The sequence below is a fragment of the Amia ocellicauda genome, chromosome 2, assembly GCF_036373705.1.
Source record: "Amia ocellicauda isolate fAmiCal2 chromosome 2, fAmiCal2.hap1, whole genome shotgun sequence".
Classification (NCBI taxonomy): domain Eukaryota; kingdom Metazoa; phylum Chordata; class Actinopteri; order Amiiformes; family Amiidae; genus Amia; species Amia ocellicauda.
The window spans coordinates 6,057,463-6,083,898 of NC_089851.1; the positions used below are offsets into that span (position 1 = coordinate 6,057,463).

General features: G+C 38.1%; 1 protein-coding gene across 2 annotated transcripts in view; it reads right to left on the bottom strand.

Moving 5' to 3' along the window:
- ctdspla (CTD (carboxy-terminal domain, RNA polymerase II, polypeptide A) small phosphatase-like a) overlaps positions 1 to 26,436 on the bottom strand; it is a 54,771-nt gene that overhangs the window by 17,720 nt on the left and 10,615 nt on the right. The window lies entirely within an intron of this gene.

Sequence of the window (26,436 nt, forward strand, 5' to 3'; positions counted from 1 at the left end):
TCACAGCTGAAAGAAACAGATAGGGAGGAAGCTGGGACTATTGAACTGTTTTTATCCTTCTGCGATGAACAACAAAACCGACAAATTAAATTATATATATATATATACAGTTCCTTCCATTGTCTTATTTTCATTTCCAAAAATATTTGTATACTTCAGGAGAAATGTAAATGCAGGGCAAAACTGGGCTTGTACTCAAAATGAACTCTTATTTTATCATTATTATATTTCTTAGCAGTCTATCACATTCTTTTTACATACAATTACCCATGTATACAGCTGTTGTTGTGTTTTTCTTACTGGAGCAATCTAGGTACAGTACCATACTCAAGGGTACAACAGCTGTCCCCCCCCACCTGGGACTGAACCAATGCCCCCGAGCCCTGACCACTAATCCACCCTGCTGCCATTATTTTTTGCTTCAGATCATTCCAGAGAATACAATATTTTAAACTATTGCCTAGTACACACTGTGAACCGCACATAGAAAATCAGACTACACCAGTGGGAGGGTCATAATTACGAAAACCTGCTAATGCATCCGACACACACCGCCTTGGGGTTGGAGATCTGGCACACCTGTCAGAGTTCATTTCTTAATTAATGCAACAGTACGAATCTCAGAGGAGCTCTGCAGCAGTGCAGGGAGGCTCCTTAATGTGACAGGAACACGTCTCCATTCAATGCAGAGCCTCCCGATAATGTTATGCAACACATGCTCCTTGACTAAAATAAGAACTATGTAATTTCACAAGTTAAAAATAAATACAAAAACAAACAAAAAAAACATGATACCATTCAGACAAAACCAGTAACTTGCTGTGATGAATGCCTGGCATACTTTGCTTCTTACTATGGAAAACTTGATAATTATTTTAAATGAATTCCATAAAAACTGAATCATAATCTGAGATTTGTGATCTTTTTGCAGTAGACAAAGCAAAAGCAGCAGCAGAAACTGGGAGTTACCTGGTATCTTATCTGAAGTGATATACTTCTCACATTTCAGAGTGTAAAAAGGAGACGCAAGTTTTTCCTACATATTATCTAGCTCTCAGTTTGTAATAAACCACCATTTAGAAATCTGATCCCTTTTAATTTGTGATGTGCAATAACAGAACAGGCATATTCAGAACAGCAGACTAAAGGAACCTCTTAACATTTGGCACAATGGCCACATATTAGATCTGATGCAGTAGCATAATTAAAAAAAAAAAAAAAAATCTTTACAAATGTAATATAAATTGGTGTGTTAACCGTGCCTATTTGAAAAGAAAATAGTGCAAGTATAAGAGAACATTACACTGGAGAAAGCATTAATTAAGTATTTATGCTTGTAATAAGTAATTTGATTTTAAAGTAAAACAATAAGAAATAAGGCCAAATCACTCAATGCTTACAACCATGACAATACACCAAGCACAAAACTGAGCAGACACAAACACATTCATATCTGGTAGTTAGGCCTTGCAGGGCATGCAAGACCTGTTGCCTACAGGCATGCAGAAAAAACTGCTATTTATAAGAACATAGTTGGCCTACAGTTTACAAACAAGAGGCGGCCAATAAACTCTTGCTATACAACCTCTGAACCTCATGCAAACATTTTTGAAGCATCCCAGTCAGATTCACTAACATGGCTGGATAGTTTGTTGTAAACCCCACCTCAGGCACAGAAATAATGTGGGGAAAAGTGAACAGCCAAAATACACTACATTTAGGGTGACTCAATTAAAAGTGAAAGGTTTCTCTGACAGAGAGCCTACGACTGTACACGAAAATGCAAGTCAGACAGAAGTACAAAGTCTGCAGATATTTTATGCAGAGGATGGAATGCATAAGTAAATTCTATTAACATAAAACCATTATCAAAATGAAAGATTATAATTAGATTTATAGTTTATTAGGGCTCCCTCTAGATCTTTCGTTCGTTTGTTTGTTTGTTTTCTTGTTTCTGAAATGCCAGTTTCATTAATCAATTCAGTGCTGTGATACAACCTGTTTGCTAACATGGGAATAAATGAGGATGCTCCCGGTGTAGGTTTTGATTGGCTGAAACATTTGGTAGCCCCCCTTTCTGAACCTGTAAATAGACATGTATTCTTAGCAACTCAACTGTCCTATCACACAAAATAAATCCATGTGTGACACAGATCAATAAATTACTAAATGCTACAAAAATAAACATCTGTCGGATATAACATCCCAGAACAAGAGGGAGGTTAAAGTGGTTAAATGGATACAAATTTCAAAACACGAGCAGAGACCTGAACACGTCTCTTTAGGGGCGGTAAATTAGAGTTAACGCTTTGATGGTCATTAGCGTGTGCATAATAAACGGCATTTCTAAAACGCTGACTTTAATTAAAACGTATCTGCTTAAAATTGACTAATTCAATTAACAAATAAAATGTAACCAAACAAACACAACAGCTGTCAACGCTCGTGTCTCAATCAGTGTTGGTGAAAATGCAGGCCAGAATGAGCTAAATCGTGTGTTGCTGGCATATCATTTGCCCACAAATAATTTATGGAGATGGCTGGTCTAATTATAATTTACTCGTTCCAGATTCCTTTATCTGGTACCTCGGCAGCCGGCTAAATACTACTGCTGAAGTCATCCCAGGCTGGGGTTTATAAATAGCTGGAGCTGGGTGTTGAGAAAAACGAGCCGTTTGCGCACTCCTCCCCCTGAGAGTCTCCGGTCCCTCTCCAGCCCCCCACCCGAGCCTCAGATCATCGACTGGCTCACAGCACCACCATTTTGAGGGCCGTCTGCGTTTCCCGCGCTTCTTGGTGGCGTGCCCAGCTCGGCGGGCCGAGAGAGGCGGGGGTCACAGGAAGCCGAGCGCAGCCTATGCAGGCAGCGCGTTCATCCCCCGCCCCTACGGCACCTCAGACAAGCAGGCCTTTCTTCTCTCGGACACAAACGCTGCGCTCAGAGTTCAGCCGAGCCAGACGCAGGGCCTCCCGCACAGCCAAACTTCCTCTTTGAAAGCCATAGGAGCGTCCTCAGTCAACTCTCAGCCATGCAAACCATCAGCACAGCAAAGGACACTCGTATCACTGGGGAAACTGTCCAAGCTGACTAATTACTTAATTACTTTGCAGAGGCATTTTAATACTTTTAAGCACCTCTAGAAAATGTAAGTTTAGTTGTTTTTTTATGCAGAAACATTGTGAATGTCTAAGACCTCAGAAACTAAAATTAGTCACTGAAAACACACACACACAGATATATATATAAATACAATTTGAAAAACAAAATAAACTGTGCCATGTCTGTACACACACACACACACTTCTAATTGCCTTATGTATTATTTGATGATGCTCCTGACAATTAAAGCAAACTGAATGAGTGTTTTACAAGAGTAGAATACTTTTCAGCCTACAGATTGCTAATGTTGATGAACCTGCAACAAAGAGAACTTTCCTATTTTCTAATTAATAACATTATTCACAAATGCAAATGAGTGCAATTAGTATCAACAGAATAATATTTGCTGTGGAAAACTAAAAACTGTCAGAACATAAACACAAAGCTATGGTAATATGAAACTACAATGTTTGTATTGCTGTTGTTTTAACTAAATCAGGTAATTGAGTAAAACTACACTAAGACAATCTGTAATATAAACTATATTAGGACCCATGACTAGTTAGAAGCCTTAAACATAACCATATTGTACCGACACAAGATAGTGCATGGTTTGAGATATGGACGAAAACTGAACAGCTCATCAAATAGCCCACATCGCTCCCAACGCAAACACAGGAAATTCCTGAAATTCTTCAGAAGAAAAGACAATAAGCATTTGACCTGCAGAGTGGAAAAACACCAACCTATTTAAAAAAAAAAAAAAGAAACGTCCATTTCAATGTTTCTCAAAATAGATCACTCAAAGGATTTATATTGAAAGAAAAAGAGTTCACTTAGAAAGAAGGGATATCACACATCAGTAATATATAGTAAAGGTCAAAGTCGAACTGGCAGGGCAGCAGTTTAATAATTCAGATGGAAACTGCTGGTATTAAATGGCTGTGTCAATGCGAAGAACTAACAGCCACAATAGTCAAGAGTATGATTTCCACTACTATTAAAAATAATATTACTATCCGATCCATACAACTTCAGCACAATACAGCTGGTATAGAATACAGCCTACAGCTAGCCTGCCAATCAAACAACCATAGATGATAATCTACTATACCACTGAACATATTGGATTCAATTCATATTGTTTTGCAAATGATGAAGTTTATATTTTGATATATTTTGATATAGTAATATAGTATGGTGTTGACAAAAAATATATACTGCTCACAAATGCTTACTGAAAAAAAAAAATCACTTGCAATCACTGTTCAGAGTGCAATAATCTTATGGTATTTATCAGTAGCTACTGTAATATACTTATATTATATTTAGCAGTAGTTACTGTAATATGCTTATAAGCTCAGGGCAAGACATACAAAAGGCCAATACAATTGGGGAAACTGTTAACACCCACTCCCTCTCTAAATGCAAAACCAAAGGTGTACGACTCAATTTTAGTTGTATGAACATCTAAGTGTTTCACATCCATTATCAGCCATGAAAAATGTTTAATGCTGGCTCCCGTAAAGCAGACTGTGAATTTAAAGTAATCTCATCCACAGCCAAGTAGTTCAGCCTTTTCCATTTGCACACTCAACATGCATAAAAAAATACTCCACAGAGAGCTGTTGCTACTTTACAGCAGGGAGATTTATTTTTAAATGAATTGTCTCCTCCAATATCTACCATAAGTCTCCCTTAAATGACTAATGGCAAAAGCAATATGGTTTACAACTTACGACTCGCCAGACTTTTCACTATATTGACTTGGGATGATGTGCTTTTATAAGCTTCAGATGATTTGCGTTTCTAAATATAGACGTAGACTTCCAGATACACTATAGTGGTTGTTTTTCTTCTTTCCTTTAGTGGTTTTGAAAAATGAAGCGACAGGTATGAATGACAAAGAATATAAAAATACCTTTCATCACCAAAAGCAGTGAAGCATGAAGCCCCAGTATGACCTTCTGTACTAAACACACTCGCTTCAGTAATGAAAGTTAGTCCAGTTCCAAACCATCACCCTTGAATCACATGAAGACTGCTTCTGAGGTAGAACAGATTTCACACAACACATACATGTACAGCTCCCTGTCTATTGTCTGCATTTATCCAAATTTATGACACTGAATGTTATCAGATCTTAAACCAAAACCTATTATGAGATAAAAGGGACCCTGAGTGCACAAACACAAAATGTTGATACTTATGTCATTCATTTATTAAAAAAAGTTATGCAACACCCAATGAAAAGAATAATCACCCCCTTAGACTTAATAAGTGGTTAGGCTACCTTAACCAGTAACAAAATAACTGCAACAAAACGCTTCCTGTAGTTATTGATTAGTCTCTCTCAGCGCCGAAGAGGAATTTGTGGCCCACTCCTCCATGCAGAACTGATTCAACTCGGTGACATTCACGGGGTTTTGAGCATGAATTGCTCGATTCAGGTCATTCTGCGCAGTTCTGGTTCCTTCAATCATGTCAAGGTGTCCAGGTCCCAATTGCAGAAAAGCATTCCCGAACCGTGACACTACCACCACCATGCTTGACCACTGGTATAAGGTTCCTACTGTGGAGTGCAGGGGTGGTTTCTGCAAGACATAACAGGGCCCATGTTGGCCAGAGTTCCACTTTTGACCCATCTGTCCGTAGAACTTTGTTCTAGAACTGCTGAGGATCATCCAGGGGCCGTTTGGTAAACTTTGAACAGCATTCATGTTCTTATCGAGCAGTGGTTTCCGCCTTGCTACTCTGCAATGAATCACATTACTGTCCAGTGTCTTTCCGATGGTGGAGTCATGAGCACTGAACTTAGCCGAGGCGAGGGAGGCCAGCAGATCCCTGGATAAACAACGTCTTTCTGGAGGTCTTCAGAAATTTGTTTTGCTCGTGGTCAGTTTTGGCATACAATATATGATCAATATGTTAAAATATAGAGCTATGGTCAAGTTCAATGTTCAGAAACGAAGATGAAAAGCGCTCACATAAAACCACATTTTAGACAATAAACCGTTACTCATACGACATTTATGAAATATTAAAAATGTATTTCCAAGTGTCGAATTTACATTCGTTTGCATTCAAAATCATCGTCTCTATTCCAAGGCTTCCCGATTGTGTCTCATTTTTGTATCGTGGAATAATGTCGACAGAGGGCTAGATTGACAAGCACTGAAAGTATTTCATAGCACATCACAATAGTCAGTTAAATGGCAGTAACTACCAATTGCTTTTTAAAGATAATTCTATGTTAGTTTTGGTCCCTGACATCTATTTCAATGTAGATCACACAGGTAACATCACTCACATAATGACTGGCACTTGAGACAAATCAGTAACGGAATCAATTTCCAAAAATAATAAATAGGGGAAAAAAAGCTAAGATTAAGAATTAATACATAATTTAAAACTGGAACTGTCCAGTCACTTGAAGTCTGCAACGTAGACCATTGTGTAGACAGGATCTGAGATAACTAATAGGGAATTCCCAGTTGTTTGTCTAAAAGTGGACTACAACAAGTTAGCTTTCAACACAGAGTGATAAGGTTTCTGTATTAAGAAATTCTTACTTGATTTGTAATTTGTCTAAACCTTGACTTGAAAACCTTCGTAAGAGCCCAGCAGACAGGTCTTTCAAAGCCAGGAGAAACCCCATAAATAAATTACCTTTAGAGAATTAGGTCAGCAAATAAAAAGTAGGTGACAAAAAGCACTAAAGGAAACATAACTTTTCCACAATCTTTGAACAGCACTATGTTATATGCCAAATCAAAAGCTCTTGCAAGCTGCTTTTTCAGGGCACTGCCAGTACTGTAACCCTGACTCCTGAGCGGGGCCGTAAATTTTAATGAGAAGCTAGAGCGACAGTAAATGAAAAGCATTTGGCTAATTGTCCCGGCTGCTCTCCAACTGTACATCACAGAACTGTCCTGGAGGCAGGGTGTGGGGGAATAAAACCGAGCCTCTAAAACCTACTTCTGTGCTGATCTTCTGTTTACATGACATTTAAGGTCATGACATCGGGTGAGGGGATGCATCCACCCCATAAAACACAATCTTTTAGAGCACAAACGATCAAGGCTGGCGACTAGTGTTCAATGTACACAATGGGGTACACAAAAGCAGAAGTTATCTATTAATGGTGGGCTGGATTTCCAAATGCAGTCTGTTTCAAAAGTGTTGTTTTTTGTTTGGGTTTTGATCCCCAGTACTAAAATGTCATCTAATGAGACAAATAATGTATCAATTGTAAACCTCTTCTGAAGGAGAGCCGAGTCCTCTCCGTGGAATGCAGGTCTTTTTGATCTTCAAGTAAAAAAAAAAAAAAAGTTAAATACAAATTTTTGCAAAATCCCACTTTCCATGACACTATTGAACCAAGTCAGATAATATTCCCAGGGGTTTCTAACTAATTTAAAATATGAACTCTTAATTAACCACAGTTATACTGCAGGGGAAAAAGGCAACAAATCTGCTTTTAAATATGAGCTTAATATAGTAACATAAAGGGCAATTTTCTTCATCAAGAGCACTAATGGGCAGTTCTAGCATTTTATACTGTGGCGATCCACATTATGTGGATACCAGCAAGTTTTACAACTATAATGGCAGAATGAGCATAAACTAAATTATATAAAAATTATCCCATGTAGCCCACATGCAACAGAGGACAAATTATGCTGGCATTTCACCCCTAGTTTTCTCGATCTTTTTCCTTATTAAATAATAGTATAAAACACTCGTTCATTAATATAGAATCTATAGCCAACAGTGTTTTGTCTCTGTTGTCGAATCAATCTGAAGTTACGAATCCAGAACTGGTGATATTGATGCTCACCATAAATGGTTAAACTGTGTAGCCTGAGGCGACTACTTGGCAAAGATGGTGATGCCGAGAGATCTCTGGCCAGGCATCGGTTTGTATTGCTACTCACACTGGTGACAGAAACCCATAATTTATTCACAAACGGCACAGGCGATGCTGCTCGCAAGGGAGATTATGGAGATGCAGCAAGAGATCCGAACAGTTTGGTCATGCTGGAGAACGGATGTAGGTTTAACTTTGTTTCTCATGAACTGCAGTCTTGATTACTTAATTACAGGCATAAAGATTTACGAGTAAAGAACATCAGGAAAATAAATGTACTGGCAGCATGGCACAGGAGCCTCACCTTTTGAGGAGAATATGTAAAAGTGTACAACACATTGGTAAAGGACAGCCTAAATAACTGTACAGCTATATACTGTACAACATAATACTATTCAGTGTGAAGTTACTGTAGCGATACAATGATGAAGTAACTGTGAGGGAATACAGAAAGTAACAAGCATTCGCGCACATGAACAGATGGATTCGTTTCCTGCAGTTACATCTGTGCACTTGTATCATTTTTTGTTTGCATCTGCAGTTGAGACTGTAATAACAGAATCCTCATGCCTCAAATATGAGAAAAGCGTAACAACTTAACGAATAAATACCGACTAGAGCACTGCCAAAAAGTGACTTAACAAAAACAAATATTAAAAACAGTCAGACTTAAAATAAAAACATAAAATTGGATAAACCGAACCTAAACAGCCCCCCCGAACTGTAGCTTTAGCCCTTTCTGTCTTACTGTGCAGCCAGCTGTCAGGATCCCCCCCCCAGAAGAGTCGGCCGGATTTAACAGTGCCATTAGACTGCCTTGCTCTCTCTGGCTTTATTAATGTGGATGCCAGAGCACCTCTTCGGGTATGTCCTGAGTGTTTGGGGGGCTTTAAAAGTGCATGTTATTGAGGAAGCAGGGGATTTCTGTAAAGCCAGTGTCACTGCCCCCCCCAGTTCAGAACGCATCATTAAACCGCTGTAATAATCCTCTTTAAAAGGTTCAGTGTTAAGGATTTCCTAGTCTAAGACACTGTATAAAAATACTTATAAAAGACACTTGGTCAATCGACTACAGAAAAATGTTCAAAACTAACCACACTGCTCTCTGGAGGGAAACGCGCCGGCAAAGGTAAAACCTAGAAAAGACACTAACCATCCTTCGAAGACTAATCGTCATTTTGCTACACCGGGATGTAATACGCAGCTTATTGAAAACTGCTTCCATATCTCACACTGTGAGGTTTTCATAACAAGGCAGGCATTTCAAAAAGGAAGGCTTTCAATGGAATTTCCTCTTGCACATTACATATACGAAACCACAGATATTAGAACAAAAATTAACATCGGAAGATTAAAAACAAAAGGTGTATTTTACGAATGAAAGAATCAACATTTATTTTTTAATAGAAATGCCATAGAGCACTTCTCAATGCTCAAACCGAGCCTACTCTCAGAAAAACAGCAAAACATACAAAATCAAGAATGCTTGTGCGATCATGTGCAACAGATACTGTTCATTATGATCGGGCCTTGATAGCCCATGCGCTCCAAGGTCAATTAAAAGGGTTGCGCTCAAAATTAGCACAGTGAATGAGCTAATGAGTGTCCACTGCGAAAGGGAAGGGTACAAGCCCTACATAGCATTTAACCATTGATGCCCCATCTTTAAGCCAACACACATGCCTGAAAACATGCGATACCCACACTGCTTGTCAATTAGGCTCGATTTTAAAATTAATGAGATGCTCCACTTCCAGAGTGTTTTTGTTAAATGACGCACCCATTCAGTGGGAAATTTCACACGCCTGGCGGTTGGAGTAAATCTTTATTTGGCGGCTGTTCAAAACGCAACACGCAGAGAAAACCATTGTTGGTGGAGTGTAAATAATCTAAATTAACATATGTAAAGAGGCATTAAAGCAGCATGTGATAACACCAATAACACCAACCAATATTATTCAGCTTACGTTAAAACCCCCCGAACAACATGATATAGGTGACTTTACAATAGCTTGCTGTAACAGTTTGAAATAAATACATATATATTTTTGTTGTTTGACCTTCACATTAATTAGCCTCATGCAGAATTAATAATGGACACCATCACCTGTGCTGTGAGGCAGCAACTGGTTTCCTGTAAATAGATTAGTTTTCCAGTCCCTTGAATCAGAACACAGCAGGGCGACAGAATGAGAAATATGTTCAGTCAAGTGTGCCTTCAAAGTGGATGGAAGAAAAGTTCTCTTTAGTATTTCTGAAAACAGCTGTCAAGTGCCAGTCCGAACGTGGGGTATACATTTCAGAAGTATGTTCGAATACCTGGCTTCAAACAAATGGTTAATTCTGTGCCAAACCACACAGGGGTCTCTGGGTAACTATTTATCAAGTTTCTTTCAAATGTACTCCAATGTAAATGATGTCTGCGTGCAGTACAGTTACAGCTGGCTTTTTTTCCTTCCTTTCACATTTCAAGGTAACACTACTACCTGATCGTTCATTGCAGACACCAAATCTGACTATATTGAAAAGCACTTAGTCATAGGTGATTGTACAAAATAAAGTAAAGTGTAGTGTTAGTGTGGCTGGGGTCCAAATACGAGAAGAACACAAAAAGTTTGATCTCATACTAGAGGCAGTTTGACCATGTGGGCAATTAACTAGCATCAAGAGCCTTTAATTATTTTTATTTTTAAATATGTTTGCTGTATATGTGCCAAGTTCTGACTATAGGTCTCAGTTCTTTCAGCATTAATTGTCTGCTAATAAATAAATAATAATTGTCTTTCTTACTCTTACCCATTTTGAGCTTCCGCCCATACATATCAAAAGATTAACAAAGGCAATACTTTCTGAAACAAAATGCATTTATATTTGAAAATACTGGGGAGGCGTCCATCCTACAGTGTGTGTGTAAAGGCCAACGACACACACACACATTTCAATGTTTCTTAAAATGAAAAACAGGAAGGAAAATCCTGTGGCTTGCGAATCGGGTCTCGGCTCTGCATCTCGAGTTGACTTGCACGTACCGCAGCGCCTGGCCTCCCAGCTCCCTGAGTCAACACACCGGCCCGGGGGCGAAGTGAGGGCCGCACTGCCACATTCACAACACAACACACACAATGGGCAGGGGGAGGGTGAATGAAGGATCATTTCGGGAGACATGCCAGCTGGCATCACTTCAACATGCTGTACTGGCAGACAGGCAGCGGCTGAAAGGAAAAGGCCGCAGTCCACCCACGCCATTTTCTCAGATGGCTTTCGCTGGATGGATTTCTCTGTGTGCAACATTAAACCCTAAGGAGTCTCATTCTCTAGCTTAACGCCATGCTGTGCTGTGCTTACGCCTGCTCTGTGCCTTACAACAGCCGCCTCTAAAGGAGACCTGTACCTTTCACCCATCTTTGAAACATACTTTACATGAAAGGTCTCGCTGTCCTCCAGAAATAATGTAATACAGTTCCCTACATATCAAACTTTTCACTTGCTTTGATACCCTTGTCACCCTTGCAATCGTCTGCATTCAGGAAATTCATAAATATGCAAACACCTACACTAAAATGTTGCACTGGTTTTCCAACATCATGGACATTGGATCTTAACAACTGATCAGACAAATCTGGTAAAATGTGCATTTCTGATTGCCATAACACCAGGTTCATATAAAGCACAATTTGAAGCTGATGTTTATGTAACAAATGTTTAGGTATCAGGTTCAGTTTGCACCAGCATTTACTACAGTGACCATTCTCCATGTTTCTACAGAAAGGACTTTCCCAGGGACTTTTCCAGTTACATAACCTTTGCAGACAACCAGCACCTGCAGCTCCACTAGTTTATGATATAGGTTCATGTCCACAGATGGAGTGAAAGCATTATCAGTGTGTAGGTCTTCATTAGCTTATGAAGCATAAAATTAATCAAAATCCAGAATGCCAACATTTACATCTGAGATGAGTGCATTCCCTTCAAGCACAAATCCCTAGGCATCACAGCCAGCCCTGCCTGCTGATGATCTTTAACTGAATAACAGCATCTAACCTCGGTATTAAACAGCATTTAACATTACATTAGCCACATGCTGTTGATTAGCTCACTGTACCCAGGATTTCATAGCCCAATAATACAGTGGGACTATATTGCAATTTCTATTCCTGTGGCACTGTAAAAACAGTCTTCAAAATGCTGCTGCTTAAAGCTTTCTGCAACAATAAAACCATTCAGCACTTAAAGCACACTTTCTTGTCATCATGTTCACAACAGCAACAACTAGACTGTTTCCCTAGCTGATAAAAGACTACTTATCCCTGACTCATGAAGAGAGTTACTGTGACAAAAAAGTTAGATCAATTCAAAACGAGAAAAGATGCAGCTTTCATTATCAATGCAGGACCATTAGTATACATTTTATAATCTCTGTATACTATAGGGCAGGGGACCTTTCCAGAATTATATAGCATATAAATGAGTAGTAATTCCCAAAATGAGCCCATGTGAAGTAATGTTTTGGCGAATGTCATTTACATGGCTCAGAATGTCATTTGTATTCAGTATTCTGTATATTCCGGACTGGAAAGTCTGATTAATTTTCCCAATATGGGGTTTGCATGGCGGAAACTGAATTTATTCTGATTATTGCTTTTGATAATTATTCCATAGGTTCCTTGCGGATTATCTTATTTGATGGGTTAAAACAAATTAGTTTGACTTGGTATTGGTTTAGACTTTCAAAAACACTAAAACCTGTGTGCTCAGAATCATAACCTTAACTGAGAAAAATAAGAGGGGCTATTTAAAAAAAAATTGCAAGATCTGATTTTGATTCAATCAGGTGTTAGTCTAAGAAGTCCAGCTTTTGGCATTACAAAAGTCATGAGCCACACTAAGCAGGATATACAACACACCTGTTTGCAGAGAACTCACTATATGTGATTTATTCTCCTTGAGGTACAGAATGCACCGATTATAAATCTTGAGACTTGGGACAGCAAACAGCTATTCCAGTTTAAATTAATACGCTAGAAAATAAAGGAGACAAACGACTATGTTGCTATTGCCTAAGAGTATAGTACAGAGACAGACTGACATCTGTGATGCACAGCATCTTGCCTGAAGGGAAATAAAAACACAAAACAGAGGAGGTGCTTTATCGCAAGTGATTAATTTCATATCCGAAGTAAAAAAATAATTACCTTACTTCAATATTTTCCCCTCATCCAGAGCTGATCTCTCCCAAGACATAGCTCCCCCCAATACCACCAAATAAAAAGTATTGTGAATAGAACATATGAAAACAAAGTATGATTAGCAATGACATCAGTACATTTTATTTAAAATTGTATTTAAAAATGCTGGTGCATTAATAAGACAATAGTTTCAGTTAAACCAATTTCATTTATATAAGCGCCAATCATGATGCATCTCCCAACATTTCTCATATTTCAATTGGACCCCAACAAATACATGAATACAGAATAAAAATATAAAACAGCACAAACACCACAAACGTATAATGTATAGCACAAGAATAAAACCATTACATTTAAAAAATGTCATTTTCCAATTTTCCCCGGAACATGCTAGACTAATACAATGATAGATATGTAATATTGTTAAATGTGCTCACTGGGTTATTATTTTGCTGTGTTTGGGGGGGCGTATTAAACTAAACAATGTAGCTCAGCCTGTGCTGGCTTCACACGGTGTCGTGCTCTTAGGCATTTATGAAGCTTTTAGCTTGAAGTAGTGACTGAACAAACAAACGACAATGTACTGGAAAATGCAAAAGCCGTACCCTGTAGTGCTGTTGGCATAGAGCAGAGTGAAACTGCGGGACCTCTGTGATATAAAGTCAAAGAATAAATCTCTCAAATTGAATCAACTTACTGAGATGCCTACAGAACACACTTCTCAGAACCCCCTTGATCTCTGAAGCGCATGACTGCCACATCACAACCATCTCCCCGCCTCCAGCCCCCGTTCTGCTCAAAACCACCGGTCCTAGAGCATTCATCCTATTTTGAAAATCATTAACAAGATTCACGTCAACCTGGCTGAGCTCATTCTGCTGCTGCTCCTCCGCAGACTCTTGTGCAGTTTTTTGATCAATAAAGGCATGCTGGCAGAACACAGTGCTATATTAGATTTTGTAGATTACCTTGTTCGACAGAAATAACTACATATCATTTTTTAGATTAAATGAATCTATGATGTGTGCATTTCCACATTTCGAGCAAAATGTCATGGCTATCATGACCTGTCGCAGACATCAAAACCTTGCCTGACTGTTCATTAAATGGTACTTCTTCTTGTTTCTTTCTTTTTATTCTCCTCCATTTTGCAATCGCCAATTGTTACACTGAGATGACGCAACTGCAATCAAACAAGACTGAGACAATCCAAAATGCACGACACTTTGTTATTCATGCACTGCAGCCCAAACAGCACTTTACCAGTCCAGCCCCCTGGCATCCCCTCGTTTTTACTAATTTACTTATTTTAAATAAACATTTGCAAAAAGTGTTTTGTACACTGCTAACATTACTGAATGCTGAATCCCGTTCTGCGAATCAAACCATACTACCACTGCTCAAACGTCAACAGTTGTGCTCGATGTTTACAGATGGAAAGCCAGTAGGAGTTTGTCAGTTTTAATATGAATTTAACACCAGCAAAGGGAAGCCTTTGTGTGTTGAATACAGGCATCAAGCAAACAAATAGACAGGAAATCTCCGTGCAATCAAGTGATGGCCAGAAGTCAGAGGCCCGTCTGTGCTCATGCTTGCGGTCACACTGTGAAGCCACTTCAGAGGAGCCCAATATAGACCATGCTTTCAAATCTCACTAACAAATGAAACGAAAGATGAAGGAGGGAGAAAATTACATAAGAAATTACGACTAGCAAAACAAACAAAAACATCTAGCAGTAACCAGTAGGACTTTCTGACTGTGACATTTAATGCTTTATCTTAACAATAGAGGATGATGTATGTTGATCAGCAAAAACTAATTATCGGACTGTAGTAGAGATCATTCCGTATTGCCAAATGCATGAATTAGACATTTCAAATGTGAAGAATAATATTTAAAGTACTCCTAAAATAATACTTATTTGAATGCATGAACTCAAAAGATTAAAAAAAAACCTGAGGCCTGGGCACATTCTGTTCTGCACACAGTGATTATTAATTATTTATGAAGTGAATTTAAAAATACAATTTAATTCAGCGAAGAGTCATACCCGATCTGCGACATGTCATCATATATACAAACAGACACTTTGAAGTCGGCGCTTCTTTCACCATCCTGTGTGTAAATGTGATCGTATACGCTTCGGTCACCACCACGGGGCTGGAGACCAATTCTGAATGGGATGTGTGAATGTGTCCACATGCACAAGGGCACCGAGCACGATGCTTTCTGAGGATTTCCCTGGGCAAAACATGCACCTTTGTATTGCCAAAACACTGGATGTGAATAAATACATCCAGTAGCAGAAAAAAGAAAACATTTACAGAGCCTTTGCAGAACACTGAAGGCAAACTTGTTTGAGTTATTAGAGGACTATTCATTTAATATGCATTGTTTTTGTTGGGCGGCTGATCAATTTCGTTTAGTTTCGTAATGGATACCTTGCGTTGACCTCATTCTGCCTCGTCAGTACCCACGATTGAGTGATTGCCAATCCCCAATACTGTGGAAATGCTGCGGCTCAGTGTTGACAGATTCTATTTAGAGAGAACGCTAACTATTTCTGAAAATAAAATGTTATTTGTATAAATCTAGATACATTCTAGGTATTAAGATATTCCCATAAACCTGTAATGCAAATGTGTATTCCTTCAAAAGCAGACACTGAATAAAAGTACAATGATCTGTAGTGTTCGGTCAGCTCCATCACGGGTAGATGATAAAGGTGTTTCTCTCCTTGTGAAACAATGTCATATTATATCAGCTTCCACGCTTTCAAAGGGTAAAAGGATTTTAGGCTCTGTTCATTAACCAAACTCTATTCATAGCAAAGTGAGTCACTGACCACAATGCTACCATGAACTTAATCCATTTTACAGCAAGCAAGAAACTTACTCAGGTTTCTTATCTTCTTAATGACCAAGAATTACAGGTGATGCTTATTTTACTGCTACTACTTGTATAAACAAAAATAATTCTGTGGGAAATATTACCTCGGGATCATTTTTTACCCAACCAGAAATTTTTTTAAAAGTAAAATAATTCTATAGTGTACACTACTGGTCGAAAGATTTAGAAAACCCAAATTTTTCCAGTTTTTCTTGAAATGTAAAATAATAAGGTGGTGGGTATAAAAACCAAATTTTTCACATCATAGATGCTTCATATCATTTAAAAGCTGAGACTCTCAGATTTCATGGGATGCCAAACACCACAACAGTGAACAGTACACATGGGATTAAAGTTTTGTTAATCAAAACTATTCCATGATTTCAATCTCCAATTCTGTATTTGTTGTATGCCTTAATTTCAGTAAATTGAGACATTATACTGCGTACATTAAATTTCAATAAAAACTAGAGAATTGGAGGTGTTCTAAAACTTTCTAAAACGGTAGTGTATATATAGTATCAATGTGCGCCTACCTTTACTTTTCTACATACATCTAGTAACACAGTATTAGAAGAGTACACACACCTCCTTATTCATTTGAGGAGCTAAAACCACCTCAAGACACTTTCTTAAATGTTTGCATTGAGTTCCTCTCTAGCTCTGCCCTTCATCAGCTGTCTTGCTAGTGTCAACACAGATGGCTCAGATTTCTTTGTATTATATATTTGTTCTGTTTTACAACCTATTGTATTATATTTATGTAAAGAATCACATTTTGGCATCCTTAGGTTTCAACCAAGGCGTTCAGTATAGAGAAAGAAAATTAAATCTAACTTAATTAGGCTACTTTTGATTTAGGACCACAAATGTAATACTGTGGACAGCAAAAGTAAATCAGGAGTAAATCTGTAGGCTATAAAAACTACACAAGATGCAAATCCAAACTTCACCTACGGCTGCTGCAATCATTTAAATAAGTGATTAATTGCCCGCAGGAAAGTAATAAATATTGTACTATTTCGCATGACGGTGAGCAGAAGTCCTGGTCTGTCACAATCTCCACGCTCTCAGGTTTCCAAAGTTATCCTTGATGCTAGCCCAGCTGTTCTCTCGTGTCATTCAGTTACAACAGGAATTCCCCCATTATCTCAAGGGCAGGAGATAGGAGCACACACTGCACAACATTAATATCCCAAGTTCACAATTTAGGCTAATAGGCTTACCTGCATGGCAAACGGGGAGCAGACAAGCTTAGGCACAAATGGTGAGACTTACAGCGTATACTAGTTCCCATTTACCACAATAAAGGAAGAGGTACACTATATTTTTATCAGTACAATATTGCACAGCAGGAAATGTCTTGATTGCAGCGATAATTAAATAATGAATCCCATCAGATTAAAATGTATGAAATTGAAGGAATACCACTGGGTTTTTAAATAAACCCAAAAAACACAATTCCAAAACTAATGAACTGATTCCCCCCCTAACAAAAAATAAAAACTTCAGACAGCATTAATTCAGTCTCAATAATGCAACCATACAAATTGAAAACCATACTTACAACGGCACAGTTTAGCACAATGCAGAACTTGCCAGTCCTTTTAGGAAACTATGGCACACAGGTTAATAAGTTTGGGGGAAAACACTGAAGTCGTCTAGTTTGCAGCCTTTATTAGAATTCTGGGGATTGATTGTCATCGGTAATGAAAAACTTAAATTTAGTTTTTTATTTTAAATATATGGTTCACGTGATCTAGGAGCAGCCCATATCAACGAAACATTAAATGGATTACTGAAACCAACATAAGGTTAACTATTTAAAAGCTGTTGAACGGTGGGTTTATTTGTTTTTCCAACATTTCACTTTGTGGTGTCGATTACTGTACATCGCCCTGACTCAGGTTTTCCTCTCGGCAACAGAAACGCGAGTGGCGAAAGGCTTGGATTAATTATTTCATGCTGCTGCAGGGTTATTTTTACACAAGGACAGGTAGAGACGAAGCAGTAAATTACACAAGGCCTCATAACATTGTTCCCCCACTTGTTATTTGATTTGGATTAATTCAAACTACTTTCATACTTCAGCTCAAACCAAAAGCAAAAAAAAGAAATACAAATAAATGTTGCAGAGAGAGAGATCTACCTGTAATGTAATGTAATGCACCAGGCTCTTTGCGAGAGACAGTTTGTGTCCCACTGTTTACACCATTTGGATTTTCTTTGCACTTAACACAACCATACTGTTTGCCAATTCAAAATGACAGCTGCAATCTGATTTTAATTATTCAAGATTAAAGAAGATTCGGTACAAAAAGACAACGGTTAATCATATAAAGCCTGCTTCATCAAGGCATTATTTGCAATGCATCAGCAATTCACTTTAGGCTACTAACTCCACAGCCACTGCAGTTACTTAGTATGGTGACAAACAATATCGCTTGTTGTCAACATTACACTCTAAACATGACTTAATATGTATTAAAGTCAAATAAATGAAGATATTATTAATGCATTTTAATATTGTAAATTGCATATTTTAATAAAATATATATGCAGGAATTATACTTTGGATTAAATAGGTAAGGGAAAATCTACCATATACGTTCTACGAATTAATCACTTGGTTAGCTGGACTACTTTAAGAAAACTTCTTCCACAGGCACTACAGTTTCCACTTCTTATAAACCAGGCACTTACACTTGTAATTTGTAGACATCTCATATGCATAAAAGTACAATGACTGTATAAAGCATTACTGTCTCAATTAAAGGTAACATGTTTCAACAGACAACCAGATGTTAGATCTAGTCCTTTTCACACCATGTAAGCTTTGCCACCTATACCAGAGTGAAAGACGAAGAACAGAAAAGGCCAGGACACTGTCAGTCAGTTTCCACTTTGGGTCAGAAACAAAATGCCATTCCCTTAAAACGTTTCAGATCATTTTTCATCCTGTGTTCAGTTAACTGCAGGACAGGCTGTTGATTTTTATAAGGTGAACTTCAGCTGAACTCTGACCGGAGCTGAAACAGGGTTAAATGTCTCGCAGGGAACACTGTCCATGTAGATCATATGTGAAAGCCCAGTTAGTGAATCACTAATGGCCAATGAATCAGTTTGGATGCATCACAGCATTCATTTAATTGAAATTAAAGCAAAACATGTGTACAGACTGTATAGTACTGTATGTGCCAATAGTGTATGTATATATGTATACAAAGCCTATTCATCAAGACAGAAGACTTTGTGAACAGCATTACACATTTAATTGTAATTATATTTTTGTTGTGTATAAATCGAAACAGAACAATGAAAACTAAATTCAGTGGCATCTATAATAGCACTGCTAAAGCACAATACATAATTGGAAATCATAATGGTTTTAGCATTGCATAATGTGTAATCCTATCTTTAAGCTATCCAACAGATGATCAACTGAATCTCTGCAATTATACAAGTGTATAATTATTTCCCCCCCCCACCCCTCAATCAACCAATTTGTTAACAAGGAGCTGGATTTTATAAAGCACAGCTCCTTCAAAATCTCTCAAATGTGTCCAATCCTGATATGCAATATCATTAAATCTCAGCCTCAATGTAAAAATACATTTATTACACTTTTTGTGTTTCTCATACAGGGGGGAAACTGAACTAAACTAAACTGCACGGTGAAGTATGACCCTTCCCAAAGTACGCTTACTACACAAGGTGAACAAATTGGTTACATATTAATAGAAGTTTCATCTCATCATGTTATATAAACAGGACCGTCAAAGTCCTCAAAGGCTAAATTAATTATGTCCTGCCACGGCACAAAGTAAAGAAAAGAGAACAAAATCAATTGGCTTTATAGGACACTATTGTGTAAGCCACAAAAGTGACTACATTTCAAGGTGCATTTAATTGAACCTGCATTTGACCCAAATCCTGCTAACGGTACAAAAAGCTCTTAAAATTTAAATCAAATCAAATGAGGTTATGAAAAACTGTTGAAATTACAAATGTATCTTTATCAGGAAAAAAAACAAAAAAACCCTAAAGATGTATTTTTTTCTAGAAAAAGTAAAACAACCCTGAGATTCTCATTAATTTCCAAAAGCTCTGACTTGGTTGATTCTAATGCCTTCGGTTTCCATTTTACAGTGGCCCTGAAATGCAAAACACAAAAGCAAAAGGAAAAACACAAAAACAAAACGATTTTTTTTATTACAGAATTGCATCATCTAGAGTCCTACGCTGTTATGGGCAGCTACACAGGACTGAAGCGCTGCTATTGGTCAGCATCTCTGCTTGCTGGTCTCTGCTCTGTGCTCTCTGCACAAAAGAAGTGCTCGCTTTCAAGTGTACGTTATGATGCAGACCCGGAAATCACACGGCTCCTGGAATTACGATTATTTTGCATGTCACTGTCGCTTCGTTTATTAAAATCACAAAATACAAATAATGACTATTGACTGTAAACTCTTTATAGGGAAGTATAATTAGAAGTGGAGGTGCACTGTATAGAGCGACAAATTTAGGTCCTGTAGGCTAATTTCATATCTCGCAAGACCTATATTTGTTAATATAGAATGCAAAAATAACAGCTCGGGGAAAAAAAAATCACTTTTTCGATATCAGAATTAAACACTGTGTAAACAGAGAGCTTAACTCACATCCATTGCACCAATTATGTGCGTGTTCCCTGTTGTGTTTACAGTGAACACGGTCCTCATATGTATTAAATGTACCCGCGTGCACACACACACGCTCAGAGAGCACAGAGCAGAGAACGGAGACGCTGACCAATGGCAGCGCTTCAGTCCTGTTTGGGCATGGAGATTGCCCATACCAGTGGTGGGCTTCAAAATAATGCGGCCCGGGATGAAGAAACTGGAAACTGTTTCTCTTTTTGCATTTGCGTTCTTCCTTTTGAATTTGTGTTTTGCACTTCAGTGCCACAGTACCACAGTACCATTCACATCATTGTCAGTTTTCCAACTGGGGGAAAAAAACACATATGCTAATATTTTATATTTTAAAAACTGCATATACAACTGCAATCTTTAAATCTTCAATAACAACAACATCCCATATTCAGTAATTTAATGGATTTAATGGATTGCATGTTTGCAGCACATTAGAAGTGAGTGTCTTTCAATTAACAAAAGAAAGAAAACGCCAAACATGTCATCCATCAAGCAAATACCAGAGAAGAAGAAAAAAAACAAATGATGGTATTCAATAGATTTAAAAAACAAAAGCACACAAAATACAAAGACCTAAAACAGTCAAGATGCACATACATTAACTACGGCTCTTTTCGTACAGTTTCAGTACATTTCCATTTCTAGGGCAATTTCAGCCGGTTGCTATGCCAGCTGAAGGGAGGCTGGTGTAACTCGACGGTGCATGCATAACATGTATTACAGGCTTGGCAATATTGTAAACAAAATTAAGAAGAGCCTTTAGAATTCTGGGGGCGAAATAAGCATTCCCCCATAAATGTCTGATTTCAAACAGCAGGTTTTCCTTTTAAAATTAATCTAATGAAAAATATATGAAAGTGGTAGCCTATTTCCTGAATAATTGCTGAATAAAAGCTTTTTTCTACTTTCACAAACATAGCAAGCTTTCGTGTTTCTTGACTCTTTTAATTTGCCTTTAGTATATATATGTATATATGTACACACACACACACACACTAGGGCTACAGCTAATCTATTATGATAATCGATTATTCTATACATAAAACAAATCAATTATTCGAATAATCACAACAAATCATCATCAATCAATTCTTATAGGGTCCTGGTGCCAACATGGCATCCTATTCTGGAGTTCATCGAACTCTGTAAATACAGGGCTCTGATTACCGAAAAAAAACTCACTGCAGGGGCTTGCCCTGAGGAGGACTAGACATTACACTCAACCACTCCAGATGAAAAAACAAAAACCAAAAAATACTAATGATTTAATGCCTGAAATTGCTCAGATGTAAACTTATGATTAATGAAATACAAACTAAATTACCAAATTTTGTTTTTCATTACCCCTTTATGCTCCTGTGTACTACATATTCATGTGCAGTAAAGAGATAAGTACAAAGTTGTTTTCTTCTGTTTGAACAAAGTAAACAATGCAAATGCATTTTATATTATACTTTATAATAACAAACCTTTGTAATAAAAACAATACACTAAAATGAAAATAAAAATATTGAACAATACACTGAAACACATATGTAATACACTGCAATGCAAATTAAGATAATACACTGAAACACTATAATAAACAATGAAACCTAATTATCAACTAAAACTCAATCTCTGTCAAAGCCTGTGCCATCAGCGGCTTGCTCTGTGCAATGTCTTGAAATGTTCAATACAATAAGCTTGGAAGACAGAGCTGCAGATGCGCTACAGGCTCCGCTCAGCATTGCGATGGATCTGGCTGCGCAGACGCTGCTTCATTGCCTTCTATTCAGCACTGTTTTCTGAACGTATCTCATCACAGCACTGTATAGCTCTTGCTAAAAACTAAATAAACTACAACTAATAAATCTAGCAATAATAATATAAAACTATTTACTTGTGAATGTTGAATGGATTGCCGCAATAGACGCAAGACTTCTAGACGCGCACAGGTACATGGAGGCTCTAAACAACATGCGTTAGGATAAAAACATTTTTGTCCATTCACAATTCACAATTTTTGAAAGGATTCTTACTTTACAGCATTTTTTCACACCTGCCTAAATCTTTTGCAAAGTACTATATAATATATTATATATATATATATATATCACACACACACACACAAATAATCTGAATTTGATTAATCGATTTAAATCAAATAAAGGTCAATAGGCCTACATCTAACAGATATTTAACAGCATGGCTAAGAAAACAGACAGCTTGGTTCGTGGGTAGTTGTAGTAGAACTTGTCAGGTTTGGTTTCAGCAACAGAACCCTTAATATTTTTCTTATTGTGACGAGAGGAATTTATAATGTGGTAGCAAGTCTAAACAAAGTCTGACACTAATAAAACACAGTGAAAGATACAAGGTTCATCAGCTCCTACTTCACGTATTAACAAAAGGTGAGAGGACAGCTTCCCAAAGACCAATGCACTCCATCTCAGAGAAAAGATCTTCTCAGAGCGAGGAATGTGTGGATCCGGGCAGAACAGTCTGCAGTGAGGCCCTGCACTACCTCTCTAATTACTGGCAACGCTAGCCAAAAACTGCACTTTACCTAGCGCGAAGGAACAACAAGCCAACTACTCTGCTCGAGTATTTAACATTTAACTGAAAAATTACTCCCAAGAGTAAAAACATCTCTATGATTTATAACTGTTACAATACCACCGAAAGAGTAAATCAAAGTTCTAAATGTGTGTGTTCTATATTCAGCATGATCTGAAACTATTCTATATAAAATATGAACATGGCAATGGGCTGGACACACTGCATGAACAAGAGGTGGACAAAATATTTAGAATGCATCCCAAGATGTGAAAAAAGACTGAAGACGAGCATGTGAAAGATGGGAACATGAAAGATTAAATGAGCTTTGCTGGCGTTACCTAGAAAAGAGACACTGGTCATTGAAACAAGTGGAAATATCTTGGGGAGGCCTTCATCCAGCAGTGGATCGCTAAAGCATGATGATATGCTATCCATATTTAATTTTTTTTTACCGAAGCAGACACTGCTTGCCAACCCATATTCTTAACTAGATTCTAATGTTCTAGACTAGTTAAAGAATGCAGAATGTCTCACAATTACCATTTTCTTCAATGCCACATTTTAACAGTGCTTTTAAAACATCATCCTGAAAGGTACCAAAGGTGACAGTTAAAGAAACAGGAACCAGGACTGATTCCAACTGCCATGTTAGCATGTGTTCAGTCAGACATGTAAAAGCTGTGCTAATCTGATTAGGCTAATCTACGGTTCATCCCATGATACCCGAATGACTTAAAAGACTTGGAAGTTATTAAAACAGATCTATCCAATTTACTTGTAATCAAGTAGGGAGGACCATTTGTCTTGCATGTTACAAAATGAATCTCATACATACATGCATATGGCATATTAGATCATATTACATAATAAATAGAAGCACTTTCAAATAATAGGGTGTTAGAAAGGCAAACTCTGTGCTTCAGTGAAGAAAATAAAGCGATATCTTCAACCCACACAAACAAACAAGACTCTGCACGTTACTGCAGCTACAATAAACTGAAAAAGTGAAGAAACCGCCCCAAGCGAAGTCACTGTAGGGATGAATGGGCTTCCTTGAGCGGGTTTCCACCCCTGTGTGAGAAAAGCAGCACCCGTCCTAGGCCGACTGTAACCAAGCCTGCCCTTGTTTACTTGGCTGTCTGAAGGGGCGGAGACGGGGTGGGTTTTAATTGCTTCTACATCATTAGTTGGATCACTGAGGGGATTGCTGACAATCGTCTGGCTCGAGCGCACACCGGCAGCTCACAGAAGCGGCTGCAGAAGGGAATCGCCCAACAGTGTGCGCTAAGAGCAGGTCTGCTGACTGACAGCGTCCTCAGGAAGACCAACAGAAACTTCTCTTCTTACTACACACGAGTTCTGGAAAAAGCACAGACAGAAAACAATGGGAATTCGTACCATGAATAAGTCTTTTAAAAGTTAGATCTCAAGTCATACTTTGTTATTAATGTTAAACGGGACTAAGAACAAACTTTTAAAGGGAAGTACTGACACATTTGAAAGCTGCTGAGATTATATGAAGAAAAACAGTGCTGTAGTTTAAGATGCTGAAAATAGACCAAATAAAACCTTTAAAGAATAAGGCACTGATTCTCTTCATAGACAGATTTCTATTCACAGATATGCATTACAGCTTGAGTAAGATAATACTATTTGCCCAAAAGCTTACCCTTTCTACTTGTAGGGAGAGCATATTGAATTACCTTTTACATTTTCTACAATAATACATTTGGGGTGATGAGGGCACTACCCACATCTTCTCAAAGTTTTACAATCTTTAGTTTGCTACTGAAATGTAGCAATGAGTTTTTGTATCGTGAATAAAATTCTGTGCATTTATCAACTGATTTCATGTGAAACTGCCACGGCGCTTTTATGTGAAGTGGGTTCACACTCCGCTATAAATGAACAATTAACGCTGCTGGTACACAAGACCTGACTAATCGCAATGAGCTTTCAGGGAGGAGATGGGAAGGACACTGATTGCTGGTGATTAAGCCCAACGCCTAGAACTGAGCAACCTGAGCATCAATCAACTCATTGTGGCCAGAACTGAAATTAACTAATTCACTGGCGAGAAAGGACGGGAATTCTTCACACACGCATAAAAAACAGCCGAATGAAAGTACGAGGCGGTTGCTGCAGGAATTGCCAGTATTACACTAGTATTGCATGCATCCGAGACATCTGAGAATAAATCAAAGACTTTGAGTCTGTGCCACAGCCATTTCAGAGTGCTGAGAAACAAACTGTCCGTGCAGAAGTACTGCTACACTAAAGCAGTGTGGAGGTGGGTTATATTGATGAAACTCTGTTAAAATGAAAAGTACAATATAGACTTAAGATACAGAAAGTCCTGGTGGATTCGATATGGCCACCTCCGTAGTCATTAGGTCTCTCCGAAAGGTCTCGACTTAGAAGGCACGAGTTAACTTTCACTGGGAGGAATTTCCCTTTGCAGTGTAATTTAAACCATGATAAGATGTCAGGTATTCTTCATGAATCACTTAATTAAAGAATCACAGGGCCCCATTAGTACAGAAACCGTCAAGCCCTCAAAATCCTTCCAGAAAAAACGTCGGCTGTCTCCAGTTCACTGATGCCGAGAGCATATCCGATTTCACACTGGGCAAGAACCACTGTTATCAACTCATTTGAAACTATATGACCGCAGAGATCTCACTCTGATAATCTTGAATCAGTTTTACACATCACAAGGAAGCGAGATGTTTCCTTGCTCATTCTCGATCTCAATTAGTGAGGTTCACCTACAGACGTGCTCTGGAGGGGGAGAGGGGAAACGTGGGCACAGACTGTTTCTCATAGTAACCTTGGGATGTATCAGAAAAGGCTGCAATTAGGCTACGGTTTCTTTTTAGAATCTGAGGTTTACCTACTAACAAAAATATCCGGTTTCCATCAATAGAAAGAACGTTTATCAGTCAGTCACATGAAAGGAAACTAACACAGATGTATCATGTCAAATCTCTATGTTCCATCTTTAAACTTACAAGACTGAATCTAAACACAGTAAAGCTGGATTTTTATTTCTTACATTTTGTGCCACATAGAGAAAGGTTTTATTTTAGTGGTATCTCTATAGCAAGTCCAACTAGTGGATTTATTGCTTCAATCACTGTGGAAAGTGAATA